The following is an 18,392-nucleotide window of genomic DNA, read 5'->3' as shown; positions in this document are numbered from 1 at the left end:
AACAATAATTTTTATCAATAAAGAACTCTGGCAATTCACAAATAATGTTCCGAATAATCATACCCAAAATAATATGAAAATCTTATAACGTGTTTTCAAAATTCTTATTGTATTTATTAAACTACAATTTATCCAACAAATTTCAATCCTCAATATCTACAACTATGTACCATAGCTAACTAATCAAACTTAATTGATAGAGTACCTAAAATCTAAACTAAATTAGGGAATAAGTATTAATATTATAATCACCGCAATCTATAATAATTTTTTCATTAATTAGAATTTGACAAGAACATGTATATTTATACGTGTTAAGAAATTAAAATAAGTATTTTAAGAACACTAAACATGAAATTAGTTAAACACTCTTACAAATTGATTCAAAGAAAAAATAAATAGAATAATAAAATAGGAATGCATTTGAAGAAACTATAGGGCAAGATACAACTTCAATTAAAGCAAGATATCATAATGAGACCAACATAATAGTACATTCCCTTTTAGGTAGAATGCACTAACCAATGTTGTAACCAAGGTCAGAACCTTGTATGAGTTAATCAATGAGCACAATAGGTTATCATATAAAGGTTAGCATAATAATATATTCCCATTAGGTAGAATACACAAACCAAAGTCTAAACCAATGTCACTTAACTAATTGGGCTTTATACTGCATCCCGATATATATCATGATTTGATTCTTTTTTTATTAAAACAAGAAAAATACAGTTGATTTTAACCCACAGTAATTACAAAAAATTCTAATCGTATAAACTAAACTACCATTCAAGGCAATTCCATCAGTTTGCAATATTCTGCTAGAGCCCACATTGGAAAAATATTTTGATACATTACATAATTCATAACGCAATTCCTCAAGAATACGCCTGTGGATTCCTGCTGCCATAAATTAATTAAAGAAATAATTAATAACTAACAAGTATATCATGTATTGTACGGATATTTTTTATTTTCGATAAAAATAAAAATATGAATTTAAAAAACAGAAAAATATTTTGCAGTTACTGCAGATAAATTATCTGCATTTACATCCAAAATGACGTCGTTTTGGGATTGAATAATTAGAAAATTATAATTATAAAGACTATGATAACTCTGAAATAAATTAAAATTACGAAAATACCATAATTCTCGTCTCAAAACGACGTCGTATTGGGCTTACTGCAGATAAGTGTGCAGATAACTTATCTGCAGTAACCGAAGAAAAAAAAACGAACCCTTTAAAAAATATGTAAAAGAAAAAAATTAAAATTATAAATGAGATATATATAACCAATTCATGTAAAACTTTAAAAATATAGAACAAAAGAGAAGAAATATGTAAATTATAAAAAAATTGAATATGTATAATTAATTCAAAGAACTTGAATTTTCTTTTAAAAAAAAAATTAAGAATAACATATGCATATTAAAATATTTAACTATCCTTAAAAAGGATCAGCTCTGATTTAATGCATAAATATGGATATATAAATAAATTATATTCTTTTAATAAATTTAAGATTAAAATTTGAACATACCATACGACTTTGGGTTTTTTGATTTTTAGGATTATGTAAAAAATTTATTAAAAGTAAGTATAGATTAATGTTTGCTATTCTGCATGAAGACATACGTAGAAAAAAGCCTTACTTAAATGACATCAGGTGGAGCTATAGCCTATAACTGGTAAAATATGTCATGAGTCTCATGACTCGTAAGTTGATTTTTAGGATTATATTGCGATTTATGTAATGTGATTCATATGTTATGAGTATTTTCATTCAATTATATATTTTTTTATTTTAAATTTAAATTTTAAAGTATATGTATTTTTACTCATCACAAATAATCCTCGCTCCGCCATTAAATGACATCAAAGGGTAGACCGATACCTGTTCTGACCAATCACCATCTTCCAGTTGAGAATTGATGAGTAACTTTGCTGCATGATGAAGAGGAATTGGGTCTCTCTTATACTGCATAGAAAATAGAAAAAATAAATAAATTATTTAACATTTTTTTTAATTATGATTAAGAAAGTGAATTAGATCGGTCGGTCGCAGAGGCAAAAAGTGAATTGCAATTTGCAAGAAATAATAAATAGACCTGTCCAGAATGAATGAGAGCCATCAGAGCCCATGCAGTTTGTACAATATTTGAACGATTTCCTTCAAGGGGTATGTATATCTGCGTCATCCAATTCATCAAACCACACTCATAAAGGGTAGTTAATTTATAAATCATTCAATAAATCTATCTATCTACCTTTTTGGGGCATGATAGATGGCTCTCCCCCCACCCACCATCCTCTCTCTGTGTTGCGAGAAGAAACTCTACTGCTTTTCGAATTGCAGTGCAATTGGAATAAGTCTTGCCACCTGCTGTAAGCCCAGCAACAGCGAAGTATGTGCCATAAATGAAGCAAACTCCCCATTTACCATACCATGAACCATCAGTTGTTTGGGTATCCTCAATGAATCGAACTGCCTTAATAATGGAATTCTCGATTTCTTTCTTTCCTATGATCCGGATATAGTTTCTTAAACAAAACAAGAGCCCCAATTACCGATGCAGTACATTCAACATATTCTTGCTCAACTACAAGGTCCTCAAAAAATTCTGTGGGATTGAGCAACTGAAATGGTTGACATCGTAGATTAATTAATTAATAGCTAGTCATCGTTCTTGAAATAGATAAACAAATTTCATTCTTATTAGTTGAGATGAATGACTGAGATTAAAATTGAAGTGTATATATATATATATATATATATATATATATATATATACATACATATATAGGGCTTATCATTTCTCAAGCTACTTGCTTGAGATAATTTTATCTCTGGCTACTAAATCATAACCGTACAAAGATTGATCAATGGTGATAAAGAAAGAGAGAGAAAATGAAAATCATATCAATTAAAAGGTGAATCAATTAGTATAAGGAAATAAATAAATAAAACGGCGTAGTTTTGGGGTAGCCGGAGATAAACTTATCTCAAGCTATTTCAGAAATATTTTTTCCATATATATATATATATATATATATATATATATATATCTAAATAAATAAATATATATACGGAGTAGGTTATTGCAATATATTTGTGTGTGCATGGATTCTCGAGGTTTATGTCTTATATAGTGAACTAAATCACAATGTGAAGTATGGATTTGTTTCCCAAGTGGGTAAAATATGTGGATATGAAGGTGATAAAAGAGGCAGCGATATAACTGTAAGATATATCCGTTTAGCCTCAAATATGCTGAGAGTGTGTTGGGTGGTTTGCTGATGGTGGAAAAATATAAGTTCTGATAGGGGACGTTCCTCTGTTCTTGCAGAGCACAGATTCGTCCCTTAGTTTCAACCCAAGTGCGCAAGTGCACGCATCAAGTAATAAAGGGAGTATTAATGCCCAAATTATCGTTCCCACGAGGATAAAGTGCTAATTATTGTTTTATCACTGTTTATAAAGAGTGAAAATGAGAAGAAAAGTTAGTAAATGAACTGTCGGGTCAAACGTTCCCTACTATCTTGACAACGTTCCTCAGGAACAGTAGGTTCAATCTGATGGCAAACAGTTGCTCGTTGCGTTATGTATGTGATCCTTCCTGTTTAGAAGAAGGTGAGATAACAATCATTGGAGTTTTTATAAGTACTAAATGAAATAAAATAAAACTACTAAAACAGAAATAACTATAATCAAGAGACAACAGGGTGGTGGTTAAAACAGTTTAACAGAAGGAACAGATTCACTACTTCACTCTTAAAGGGGCTGTTTTCTCTGCTCAAGACTTAGCACCTTTTGACTTTGTCCCAGTTTCTTTGCCTGCCAACTCTGATTCCTCAGCTCATGGTCTAGATGGCTCACAAGTTTCCATATTCCTATGCCTCCCTTGACTCTAACAGGTACTTAGTTCAGAACCTTAAAATGGACGAGTTGGCCCCTTATTCCTAAGGTGACCAGTAGCGTTTTTGCCATGACATCTACCTTCCCCCAATGGCTAAGCTGTCTGAAATCCCTTCCTTATGGAAGTTCCTTTCTCAGTATGTACCTAACTTCCATTGGCGCACAATGAATATAGCTTACTTAGCCAAAGAAATACAAAAAGCTTCGGTCAAGAGTTTTGAAAACAGTTCTTTAAGAGTTTCACAGTTTACCCGTTCCACAGATAGTTCAGCTCATGGCTGATAGTTTAAACATAATTATTCTCAATTGAGATCACATAGACCCGAGATTCAGTCAAGAGATAACGATTGGAACGAAGAGAAAAACACTTATATTAATTTAAAAGACAGTTTACAAAAAGAAACAGAAAATGGAGAAAGATGGGTATTTGCTCGTGAGGAGTCTTGATGGTTGTTTACAAAGAAGAGAAAATGGGTTGTCACTTAACTACAGTTACAACTTAAAATTAAACTAAGTTACTGACTACTACTACTACTAGGTGATCTTCTTCCTTCTGGACTTTAATCCTTCCAGAATCCGATGATGTTTTTGTATGAGGGTGGTCCTATTTATAGATGGAAGGAGAGTGGCAAGCTTGTAAATCCTTTGGAGCAAGTTGCTTGAATGAGGGGACTGGACGGTAGCAGCAGAGTATGGAAACTGCGCAAATTGATGGATGGAACACGATTTGGTGATGATTAGCTGTAGTTTGCAGGCCTTCCCATGTTTTGCTTCTGTTTTCAGCCAATGAGAACTCTTGATTCCCTGCTCTTCACGTTTCCAGCTGCTCAGTTGGTGCACCGCCTTGCTTTTTAGAAGTCTTTAACTCTACGTTACCTGCAAAGTGTACAGAAGCATTAAATGAATGGAGCAGGTGCATTAAATGCGTCTCAGTCTGTTCCTCTTTTAATATATTTTAAAGGAATATGTTACCATTCGTTCCCCCACTGTGTTTTTGTCACAAATGTGTAAAACAAGTGATTTTCATGCTGAAGTTGCTCATTAGATGAGGGAACGTATGGTATTTTGCCATCAAAATGGGCTTAGATGAGAACGAATTTACGTCTCATCAGAGTGCACAAGGAAGATGGTGTGTAAGGGCTACGATTTATGACTGTGGAGAAATTTCAGCACTATTTATACACCTCTCTGTTGTGTCTCCTAATAAGAGAAAAATCTAGGCGGTCAAAATGGACTATGCACTTTTTTGGTTTTTATTCCAATTCTTACAAGAATTTTAAAGAAGAATATTTCAAAATATTTCCCGCCAAATGGGTTGCCATTTCCTTTTTTTACGGAGAAGTGGTGAATCTCTATTCCCCCTTTACTAGATTGCCCAACATTAAAATGAGGAAGACAAATTTTACTATGTCCCTGAGGGTAAGCTTACTAGCCAAATTTTGTTTATGGAAAGGGGGGGAAGATCAATTACAAACTCTTGGATGAGGGTTCTGACAATAAAATACTTGAGATATTGCGTGCGTTTGATTGTTTCTTTGGCTTTCTTATTGTACTTTTAGGCTTTGTTTAGGAGTTAGTTTTAAGATGGGAAGGAAAGGAAAGAGAGGGTTTTAGTAAGCCTTTCCCCTGTTTGCGAGTTTAAAAAAATTAGGGGAATAAATTGGAGATTTTTACTAAACCCTCTAAAACCCTCATTCTTCTTAAATTAAAGTTACCCCAATTTGGGGAATTTAAGGGAGAAAATATTAAAAATTACTTAGTATTAAAATGTGAAAATTACATAAATATGAATAATTTTTAAATGTAACATTATTAGAAAAGTCTCAAATACCGACAAAATTTATCGACGAAAAATATTTCATCAAAAATAGTGATAAATTTTTTGCTGAAAATCATATACGTCAAAAAATTTCCTTCAAAACTAAAGACGAAATTAGAGATGAAACAAGATTTTGCCATAATCACTAACATAAATTTTTTACGAAAAAAATTCAATCAAGATTATTGATGGAATCTAAATTCCGTCGAAACTTTCAACAAAAATATTTTCGTCCAAAATTTTGACAAAACACATTTCTATCGAAAAGTTTCGACGTAAAACAATTACGTCAAATTTTTTTACTGAAAACATTTCCATCAAAATCTGTGACTAAAAACATTTTTGTAAAAAATTGACGGAAAATTTATTTTGTCAAATTTTTTTACAGAATCTAAATTTTATCAAAACATTTCCCTAAAAATATTTCACAAAAAAACGTATTCATCAAATTTTTTGACGAAAAATATTTTCATCAAATTTTTCAACGAAACACATTCCATCAAAAATTTGTGACGGAAAAAAATTTCATCAAAATTCTTAAAGAATTCAAATTTTATGTTAGTGATTATGGCAATATTCGGTCAAAATTATTTACAGAATCTAAATTTCGTCGAAAGTTTCGAATGAAACATTTCCCTCTAAATTTTTGACAAAACAGTTTCCGTCGAAATTTTTGTTAGAACACATTTACATCGAAATTTTGATCGAAAATCATTCCATCAAAATTTTTGACGGAATTCTTTTTTTGTTTAAAACATTTGATGGAGGAAATCATTTTCCTCAAAACTTTTGACAGAAACTAAATTTTGTCAAAAATTTCGATAGAAAATTTATTTTTTAAAAATTTTCATCTGAGAAAAAATTTCGTCGCTTTCCGCTGAAAAAATAATTTTATGACAAAATTTTTGTTGTTTGCAATGTAGAAATTTCGTTGAAAATATGATATTTTTTAGCAATGAGAAAAGTACATAAATAATTTTGTTAGAAATTTTAAATTTGATTTAATTTGTAAAATATAATAACTATATTAATTTTTAAAAAAGGTTAAAATGGTAAAAATATCTCATCGTCCCTTCATTTTTCTTGCTTACCATTTTTTAACTCCCAAACAAGGAAAGTGAATCCCCTCCAATTTTCTTCCCTTCCTTTCCCTCCTTCCCCCTTGAATCCCATTTCTTCCCTTCCCCTCTAAACTCCCAAACAAAGCCTTAGTGTTTTATATTTGTATTTATCATATGTGATTGATTTGTGCATTACTCTACTGGGGAAAGATGGACATATTCATACTTGCCTGCTTGGCGAACGCTGGAAGAGACCGAAACTCCCTGGACTCAAATTAAGGAAGTTGTCGCCTCAAAAGCATGGTGAGGGAAGATCTTTCTCCTACCAGCGGTGAAGGAGAGAAAGCTACCGCCAGATTAGGCGGCAAGATATTGGACGAGATCGTCGGCCAGAAATGATTCCCACTCTTGGATTTACTCTTGTGGAGGATGACCCATCCATAGGGGATGACGTTCTGGTCATCGAAGAGACTCCTCGTCTAGCTTTAAAGAGGAAGAGTTCTATTTTTTCCCGAGCGAATGAGAATCTGATGAAAATCAGGAGAAAGATGGTCGCTAGGAGCTTTTTGAAATTGGTAGTGAGTAATGAAGAGCGAAATTTTGACCATTCCTTGGAGCGCAAACAACAGCTTCCCGAGATGAACGTGTTTTGTTGGAAATTTATTTAAAAGTGGACTTAAGTTGTAATTTTGAACCCAATGTACATGAGGCCCAGAGCCAGTAATTCTGTTTTCTTTCATTTTATTTTGGGTTGGATTTTTAGAGCCCGAATCCCAGCTTGATTAGGGGTTAAAAGGGCGAGAGTAAGGACCTTGTGGATCATCTTTCGTTTGAATTTGAATTTTACAGTTTTGAAATTAATATAATTTTTGCCTTTTTCTCTTCTCTTTTCTTTAACCAACCCAAGGGTTGAGGATTCCATGGTTGAATCCTGAGGACCCGCGCCTCATTTTGAACCAAATCTGTTTCTCTTTCCAACTCGGTTTGACATCACGCGATTGCGGGTCTTCAATATGAGATACAAAATTGTGTTCTTGGGAAAGAGATTAACCATGAGATTTAATGGTTAGGTTGATTAATCCAATGAACTCAAGTTGAATGGGTTGATACTACGTGATTGCGCGAGTAGACACACCGTATTCGACCAAACGCTAGGCGATCGTCTAGAGAGGGGTTTCTAAGCGAATGCAGGGATTCCAATTCGATTAGGGTCAACCATGATTTGATAATTATTTGTCCAATGATGGATATCCTTGGAATCCTAATTCTGGGGTTGGTTGCTTTTAATTTGATTATTCTCTTTTTCTATTTTTTTATTCTGTTTAAATTGATAATCATATTAAAAAAAACCCCATTTTAGTTTTCATTTTTCTTTAGTTTTCGTTTCTTCTTAGTTTCTCTTTTATTTAGTTCCCATTTTTATTTGGTTTTCCTTTTCATTTTGTTTCCATTTTACTTTTATTTTTATTTTTATTTTTCTTTTGATGCGATTAAGTTCCTTGCAAACTCCTTGAGAGACGACTCAGGTTGATGCTTTACTATAAAATTTCAATAAACCTGATTTAATTAATTTGCGTGAGTTCGACAGCTCGTTTCAATTACCAAGTAATACCATGCATTAAAGCAAAAATTACAAATGAACGTACTTAGGTTGCTTTCAAGGTAGCAACTAAACGAACATAATCAAGTTATCAACATCACTTAATGAACCTTACAAATATTACAAGTTAGAAAGTAAATTTGTTTTATAAGGAAAAATTTAATCATATTATAATTTCAAGTAGACACGCATTTAATACTATTATCAAGTATACTAAAGGTGACTAAAGTCAGCACTGTCCATAACTTTATAGGTAATGGAAAGAAAATTACAGATACTTCTTTTGATCTTTGGGAAGTCCACGAGCCATCCTTTTTAACTATATGCATCTTCTCATATAGCAACCAATCTACTGAATTTGGATCTGTTGCAGGTGTTCCATCTGCAATACAAAAATTCAGCCAATCAAACATGACAGAAACATTGAATAATTGTTTATAATTGTCGAAACTATAATTTATATTAGTTACCAATCTTTTTTTGTACTCGGTAAATGGAATGGAGCCTCCAACAAGGGAAGCTCCATCATGACAAGCTCTATTTTGCTTTTTTTAGACTTTATTTTCCATTCATCTGAAGAGCATATTTCTTTCATGTTAGCCAAAGCGTCATCCTTAATCCATGTGTCTTTCTCCTTCTCATTTCGAATCCTATGCAAGTGATGTGACAAGAAGTTGATGCTTTGGAATCAAAAGTCTTCCTCATCATATTCTCATCATGTGGAAGACATTTGTAATTTTGATGAATTTATTATTTGAAAGTAGGAGATGGATTACATAAATTGAAAATTCTCCGTCCCTAATTTTGTCCTTAATAGGGACGGAATATTTTTCCATATCAAAATTCGTCCCTATTAGAGAAAAAATTTATTTCATTGCTTATTTTGTCCCAAATAGGAACACATTATTTTTTCCGTCTTTAAATTTATCCCAATTAGAGACAAAATATTTTATGTCTCTAAAATCTGTCCCCAATTCATACTTTTATAGTAGTGATCCTTAAACACCTCCTTATAGCTACGTAGGTTCATTATCCGCAACGAATTGCTGATTCTCAATCACATAACCATATCTCTCAGGCGATTGACTAACTCTAGTAGACCTACGAAGTTTTGTGTTTATTTCTCCATTGAAGAATGTCGCCTACGGAGAAGACTCGGGTTCCTTAATTTGTTCTTGTGGGCTTTGAACTTCCTCAAGTTCAAATTTACTCCCACTAGCTCCTTGAGAAAGAATATCATTCTCTAAGAACTCAGTGTTCTTGGAAACAAACACTTCATGATCATCAAGTGAGTAAAAGAAGTATCACTTAGTGGCTTTGGGATATCCCACAAATAGACATTTAGTACTCTTAACACTAAGCTAGTCTGATGTCAACACCTCACTACAAAAATTCAGGCATTTTGTGGAGGTCATATTTTCATATTGTGGAGGTTTTTGACCCCCACAAAAGACATTTGTGGCATTCACCCAAACCCCCAGTTCTGCCTTCGCCACAACATAGTTTGTGGGAGTTTTTTGTGCAGTGCCACAAATTTGTTGGAATATTTTTTGGAGGTTCTAGACCCCACAAATGTTACACTTTCTGGAGGTTCTAAACCCCCACAATATTTGTCACTTCGTGGAAGGCATAGACCTCCACAACATGTTTATTTTATTTAAAAAAAAATAGACCTTACGAGAGGTTTATTATGTTAATTTCAGTGAAAAATAATATGTCAATTTTAGTTACGTGCACATGCTTTTTTGTATGTTAACATTTCAATGCAATATTATTCCATGCCACTGCTCTTGTTCATATCTATCACAAACACTCTTGTTAAACATGGTTTCTTTCCTCAGCAAATTGAATGCCACAAAGTTTATGTCATCCATTTTGCAGGGAACTGGATCAGTAGGTACTTAATGAAAAGAGACACAAGAGGAATTGGCCTAGAAAACTTCTGGATTTTCTGTATTATATATGAAAAAGAAAGACAAGTACAATATTGAATTCATGTAAAAGAAAAGACACTGAAGAATATGAACAGGAAAAGCTCTAGATACAGAAAATGATAATTGGTGCTAGTATTCTTTTTAGAGATGCCACCAATAAGCTGAGGTTGATACACCAATTGGTTAGAGATGCCACCGCTCTATCACCTCTCTGATAATTGGTGCTAGTATTCTTTTTAGAGATGCCACTGCGCGCTTTCACCTTTGTTACTGTAATTGCCTGAACGAATCCAACTTAAGCTTGACTAAATAAGCCCAAACATTTAAAAAGGAATGAAAAAACCACATGTTCCTTGTATGTAGACAAGATTTTAGATGGGTATATATATATGTATAGTACTCAAGTCAGAGTGTAATGAATGTTTACAGGACCTGCTGCTCCATAGTTTTTGCCTCCCATGTCTTGCCTTGTTGAATCTCTCCCTCCAGCCTAAAGTTACAAAAGAGTAACAGGGTTAAGTATGCATATATGTGATATGTAAATTATATTTCATAAACAATTATAAGACATCATTCACACAATTTCTGATTAATGGCATGCATACCTTACAAACTTCAGACCACATAATAGAGACTAAAAGGATTTTACAAATTCATACTCAACAAGGTGCTTTCTTGCTCAAATACCATCATCTACTTCATCTTATGCAGAATATGTATCATATGGTAAAAGAACAACTACAAAATGAAAAGGTTGTAGACTTTTAGTTATAATTAGTTGCCTAATTAGAACATTTTGACCATTAAAGCACTCAATATTTATCATGTAATATGTACCATCTGCTAGAACAACTCCAATGAGAGGAGTAAGATAACAAGTGCCTTGCCAAATGCTGACATTTCTTGTAGCAGAGACATTTCCTTCATGTAGCTTGGTGGTAAGATAGGTAACAAGATTTGTTGCAATGCCAAAGAAAGCCAAACGTGCACAACATTCATTGCCTGTGATTTGCATGCATAAAGATGATATAAACAAAAATGGATTACTTAATATATAATAACAATGTAAAAGCATACCTAGATAAAGGGACAAGCTCTCTAATTTCCCGTATTCTGCTTAAGAAAAGGCCTGCCTCTAAAGTCAATTGTGCCATCTCCTGTGTATTGTTTGCTATCTTCTTCCTTCAGAAAATAAATAAATAATCATATCACATGGCAAAACAACACTTTTATTTTTTATTTTTTCCTAAAGGTTCAAACGAGGAAGAAACAAAAAAAGGCAATAACAATCGGAAACATTTCCTTTTTTTCTCTAATATTGATTAAAAAAAAGGTAATTTTGTTTTGCTGACAATAAAGCAAATATGAGAAAATCACAAACTAAATCTCACAGATTGACATTAAAAACAGAGTTCTGGACAATTGACTGAATAATATATCTGAATGTTAGCCTTAAAATCAAAGGCCAAAGAGTAAAGTGAAAGGCATAACAATCATTTACATGAAACCATACACAGCATAATTCTATATTAACATTTCCAAGAATAGCTTTAATTGATCCCTCTCACAGTCCAATTTATCTCTTCATTATCAGAGTTGAAGAAGTATCCTTCACAAATTCATCTTCCACTTATTTCTATTTTAAAAATATCCAAACAATTATGATTTGGGGATACTAGCAAACTGCATATAATAAAACGTAACCAGATTGGTATTAGTCCTTAATTATGTTGGTATAAAACGAAATGTTGGAATTTTTGGGTCAAACACAGTTGAATTTTGTTATTATGAATACGTTTATGCTATGTCTCTTGTATACAAGTAACCAACATCACAATAAGATAGAATTTTTCATATAAGCAAACTTAACAAGATTATGGAGAATGAGAAATGGAGTGAAAGGAATATTCAGTACGAAAGCTATTTTTTTTTGGTAAAACTATCCTCCACCTTTCATGTGCTTAGCAGTAAGCAGGTCTTGAATTTTTAGATCCTAATATAGCTACTCTACCTTATAATGTAGAAGCTTCCAGCACATTTACTTGACAAATGGATATCAAATGCAATGCGGTAGTGCAATCAAATCAACAAAAAGCCTATTATTCTCTAAAGACTAGTGGATTTTGACAATAAGCCTATAATAAAAAAGACACCATTTGATGATTTAGGAATTTATTTAAGAAAGACACAATTGGCATCAATTCAAAAGAAAAAACCATAAAAACATGGATACAAAAATTAAATTAGTATGTATAAAAAAAAAATTAAATTAGCAACTCAGAGAACTCTATTTCTTTAAATTTTTAATGAAACTAATAGTTTTTTTGCTTTTTCCAACATGAACAAGCTCCCTGTTAAGCACACGAGTCCTGCATCAAGAAACACAACATACCTTTTACCAAAGCAATTTGTTATCATTGTTTATGAACAACAATCACCACAATAAAATATTTAACTCCATTTATGTACAAGTTGACATGGACATTATTTTCTAATAATTCCTCTCTCAAAAATTACAAAGCAGATTATTCGAGTTCCATTTAGAGAATTTAAGCATAAAAAAATTAGAAAATAAAATACGATAAATCAAAAAATAAATAGAAAAGCAAGTGCACCTCTTCAATTCCTTTTTCTTTAAGACACTCTGAGTTTCTCAACGACTTGATTTCTACAAGAGGCTCCCTTATCTGCAAGCGAGACATGAACCAAATTAACATGCTACCATTTGCTCAAATCCAGTTTTAAATTTTATCATAAGTGTAACACCCCGTAGTACTCCGGTTGTTAACATACATGATATTTAACATTCACAGCGGAAGACTTTATTTGAAAAGGAATAAAGCATCTTATAAAAATACGAGTAAACTTTTTCCAAAACATTTCATAAAAACATTTCTAAAAACGTTCACGTCAGATACTGCGAAAGCGTAAATCTAAATATACATCTACTAATTAATCCCATGAGCCAGTATTAGTGACCATTGACCATCAAGATATGACATCAAGTGTCATTCCTGACGGAGTCTCACGGACAGCATAACGGCTGTATTTCGGATAACTAGAAACATGATTCTACACATACAGATAACCTAATTAATACAACAATTTAAACAGATAGCTTGCAAGTCCCACACGGACTGCAATCCCCTTAATGGGTCAATACAACTAATAAGGCTCCATGCCCAAATTAACTGAATACATGCATCAAGTCTATATTAATTCGAAGTATAAAAGTATCAGTAAATAATCCATGGCTCTAAGAATACTATCATGAGCCTAAATAAATACATACAATAATCTCCATAAAATAATTAAGCATGTTAACAAGTCTACATGCCAACATCAAATCTAAACATAATATAAAATCATCAACTGCATCATCAACTACTCCAATGCGGGGGCCTTGCCCCTAGAAGCATCACCACTACTCTGGGTACCTGAAATGATGTCCCCAAACGGGGTAAGATAACAATATCTCAGTAAGCTCAAGGTTCATAGAGGATCCTCTAACCCCTGAGCCCACTTCCTGCATAACAAGTCAGATATAAAGCATATAATACAGACATACAGCATAAACATAGCATCATCATATCATCCTTGTGTAACACCAGGGTCAAAGCCATAGACGGTTACACATGTGTGACTTCCAGGGTCAAGCCATAGACAGTCAACACAACCTCAGTATGAAATAGCTCCCAGAGTCAAGTCATAGGCAGCCTACATACCATGATCACTGGCCAGGATCCTCATAACATATATCATCAGTGCATCATCATAACATCAAGATCATATAACATCTATATGGATGTGAATGAATGCACATATACATCATACCATATACTTTCATACAATATAACCATAATGCCCACCATCATGGTGGGGCCACAAGAGAAAGGAGTCAACTAGAACTAGGAGCTTACCTTAGGGAGCTTAGCACAAGCCCACACTCCAATATAATACGTATGCTCCAACAAAATCCTCAAGTGCACGGTTCTCTAGGCACACCTAGAGTAGGAACCATTCACATCATTAATTACATATTAATTAATCAAGTCATATCCACGACTTAATCATTTAATGATTCCACTTTTCATACTCATATGCCAATAATATGCCCATTACAAGCCTAGACCAATTATTACTTATTACATATTTTAGTGCATTATTACAAGCCACTTTAATCTTCAATTACTTACATAGCTTAGAATCACATGCAAGGCTCACTTAGATTATTTTCAACTCATCCAAGTCATATTTATGATTATTATAAGTTACTAAGGGTTCCCCTAAGCCCACTTAGCTTAAATATCACTTTTACGGTTTTTCCATAACTGTACATGCTTCTGTTTTCTAGTTACTGGGCGTGACTCACTTGTTATAAAATTCTCATTTTTTATTATGTTAATATAGACTCAATTAACTTTCCAAAAAGGTATCACATGCCTCATTTGAAGTTTCCTAGCTCCGGTTATCACTATTTGAAGTTGGACAAACAAAGCTGTTTGCCAACTCCGAACAGGGCCCTAAACATCCTTTACCATTTCTGCGATTATGGAAATTATACTAAATCATTTGCTCTAAAATTTTTATGTAGACAACTAGACACCTTTATCTTTAATTAGACATATTATGAGCCTAATTTAAGTAATAATTGAGGGAGAAAAAATTCATGGAAGTGTCAGCCATGTACAGCGCCCCTGCACATGCCTCCCTGTGCAGTCCTCACTCAAACAAACATACAGAATGGAATATATCTTCAATTGATACCAAATTTTGAAACCACGTAGATAACATCTCAATCTTCAATTTGATATAAGGCACATCCCTATATGACCTCTGTGGAGGAAGATATGCTCTCCCCAATTTTGCCTAAAAACTGGTTACTTAGCCTTAAATGTGTTTACTTAACAAACCTTAATTACTTTTGATTATAAATCCTAATTCACATTAATTCTTGGATTTTTCTATTATCAAGTCACATTATGAAATATCCTTAGTCCCATTATTTCATGATACTTAAATTTTACTAATTATTTAATTAGTGTACCTAAACCTTACTTTAGTCCAATTTTAGAGTTAAATCCTTGATTACTTTTGTTAATTAATCTCTACCATTAATTAATCACCTAATTCATCATCTCCTTAATTTTAACACAACTAAACCCTTATGTACTTTATGGGGCAGATTTGATTAGCTATATTAATTAGGATTTTTAGCCATTATTAATCATGATTAGTGAGTTTTACTTAGAGTTAACCCACCTAGTTAATCTTTCTAATCATTTTTCCACACTTAACAACTTAATCACATTTTTTTGTCATCAAACCCTATCCTTACATGATATGGCTGAAATTTTCATGGTCCATTTTTGAGTTCATAGTCATCTTTTTACATGAACATCACTCAAAGGTCCAAAGGTGGCACCTTTAGTCATCCAATCCATCATTCCATGGTTCCAAACACACACACTTAAGAATCATCATCAAACCATGACATTACCAAATTTTAAACAACATTCTCCTCATGAACATATCAAAACCAAGGCACTCAACAAGAAAAAGGGAGGCTTTTTGGTTCATATTTCCCAAGTGGGAGCTTACATCTTCAAAGTTTCTCCTTTAGCTCAAGTCTCCACCTTTTTCCACCAAGAACACACCTTTAGGCAAGCACACACCTTCATGAACATGCTCATGAGTTAGGCTCAAGAACATAAGAAGAAAAGATGATATTTTTCATGAAAAAAATTTAAGAACACTTACCCAAAAATCAAAGGAAACAAGCAAGCAAGTGTGATTCTTCAAGAGAGCTCAAGAACACAACTCCATAGCCTTTTCTCTCCACAAAACCATGGCTGTTTGGGATGATAAGGGACACGAAATTTTTGATTCACACCATGAAAATGGTATGGTTGTGAAGAGAAGAGTGAGGGGAACAATCTTTGTGAAGGAAGTTTGGTGGTTTAGAGAGATTTAGGTGAAGAAATGTTAGAGAGAAGTGAGAGAGTTTTCAAAATTTGAAACTTAGAGAGAGAAGGAGGTGAAGGGGCTGCTGATCAGAAATGGAAGGGAAGGAGAGGAGGGTGCCCTAACGAGGGGTGCCATGTCACTTAAGTGATATTCGTCCTTTAGTGAGACCCGGTGTAATTTTTAACTGATCCGTCGTCAAATTTTTACCCGAAAACTCTCAAGACCCTAACTTTAAGTACTTAACATTAATTTTGTCTAATTCTCATGTTCATAACTTAAAAATTTGATTAGTAGGTCACAGATCCACTAACAGTTGTTTAATTGCACTGTAGTCTTTACCGGTGTTTTTAACTGTACCCGGATTTCATAATCTTCTTAACTTTAACATTTTTGGTCTAATTATGACTTGTTAGGCATATATTGGTCTTTATTTCTATTTTCTTATCTTTTTCCTGTTCCGGGATTCTACCGGATGCTGCTACAGCAGTACAAAATACCCGGTAGAAGTGACTTTTCAAAAATACCCCAATATGGGTATCAATCTTCACCAAATCATATCCTAACCTCATTCATGATGTTTATATCATTAGATTAGCTCTCTAACTATAATTTGCTAACTTGGAGCTATTCTACTAACTGTTATTACGTCAGCAGTCAAATTTAACAAATGAAAATTCATCTGTGCATAATACCTCAATATGGGTATCAAAATTCTTATGATTTTATGCTCATTCCATTTATGACTATAAGTCATCATTATAACCCTCTAATTTAAAAGTCATATAATTAGGGTTATTATAATAAGCAATCAAAATAAACAAATAAAAAATGCACTGTCAGTTTTATTATGCTCTTCAAACAAATTTGTATGTTTTTTAGTTCATCAAAATCATTGATGAGGAACTAATTTGTCTTACTAAATTGAAACAAAAATCAGTAGTTCGTAAAGATGAAAATGAAGCATTTGTTACCTGCTAGAATATAAAGAATGAAGAAGGAAAAATGAAGAGGCTACTATTCAATTGACAGAAGTAGCTTGCAATGAGCGAGAAGAACCCTAAATTGCAAGACCTGAAACTTTTAGGGAACAAATGAGGGAGCTTTTGGGGAGGGGAAGAGAGAGGGAGAGAGAGAACTCACCAGAAAGTGATTGAGAAAAATCAAAAGGGACAAGAATAAAGGCGCCAAAAAATTAATCAAAAAAAGTATCTTGTAAATTTTGTGGCATTTCAAATCTCCAGAATATTCTATAACTCACCAAAATATACTTTATTTTCTGGCGTTGAACAAACTGCTAGAAATTCGATAATTTACTAGCGTTTTTCTTGACCGCTAATAAAAAGCTCCCAGTAAACACATGTTTTTTTTGTAGTGCCTTGATATATGATGAAGATCCTCAAACCTTGAGGTAGCTCAAGTTAGGTCTCCTACTACACTATATCTCATACACAGTGGTATGAAGTCTGAGCAGATTTAGAAGGTATCTTATTCAGAAGGTATGTTACAGTGCTTGAGGCCTACCCCAAAATGATTTTGAGAGTATTGTCTCACTCATCATGGACTTAACCATGTCCAACAAGGTTCGATTCCTCCTTTGGAGACATTATTCTGGTGTGGCGTATAGGGCACAGTAAGCTGCGTGAGAATCTCATTCTCTCTTAAATAATCCTGAAACTCACTACTCGGATATTCGTCGCCACGATTTGATCGTAGTGTCTTAATCATCTTGCCATGTTGTTTCTCTACCTCACTCATATACTCCTTAACTTTTCAAAGGCCTTAAATTCATGTCTCATTTGGTACACTTACTCCTATATTGATATTTTTCTCCTTTCTCATTTCTCATGCAACACTTGCATCCAATCCCACTGTCTCTATCTTTTTTTCTTCCTCTCTCTTTCTTGTAACGATCGTTCTCTTTTGCATGATTTTGGAATTTCCCATTGATTTATATCATGATAACAAATTTGCTGAAAAATGGTAGTGGTTGCCTCTTTTTTTTGGGAATATTCTACCTAGTGCAAAAAGTTAAAAGTCAGTGGACTTGAAATGATGAGAGTATAACTCAGTTTTTTTACTTTTAACAATATC

The 18,392-nt window shown here is 33.2% G+C and overlaps 1 pseudogene; it reads right to left on the bottom strand.

Annotated features, from left to right (window-relative positions):
* Positions 1 to 789: 789 nt before the first annotated feature.
* LOC133295290 (beta-amyrin synthase-like) overlaps positions 790 to 18,392 on the bottom strand; it is a 36,953-nt pseudogene continuing 19,350 nt past the window's right edge.

The sequence above is a fragment of the Gastrolobium bilobum genome, unplaced genomic scaffold (assembly GCF_033153095.1).
Source record: "Gastrolobium bilobum isolate Gb01-03AN ecotype WA unplaced genomic scaffold, APGP_CSIRO_Gbil_v1 utg36527, whole genome shotgun sequence".
Lineage (NCBI taxonomy): Eukaryota > Viridiplantae > Streptophyta > Magnoliopsida > Fabales > Fabaceae > Gastrolobium > Gastrolobium bilobum.
Note: the sequence above shows the minus strand (reverse complement) of the source record. Positions and strands in the feature narration are given on the sequence as shown.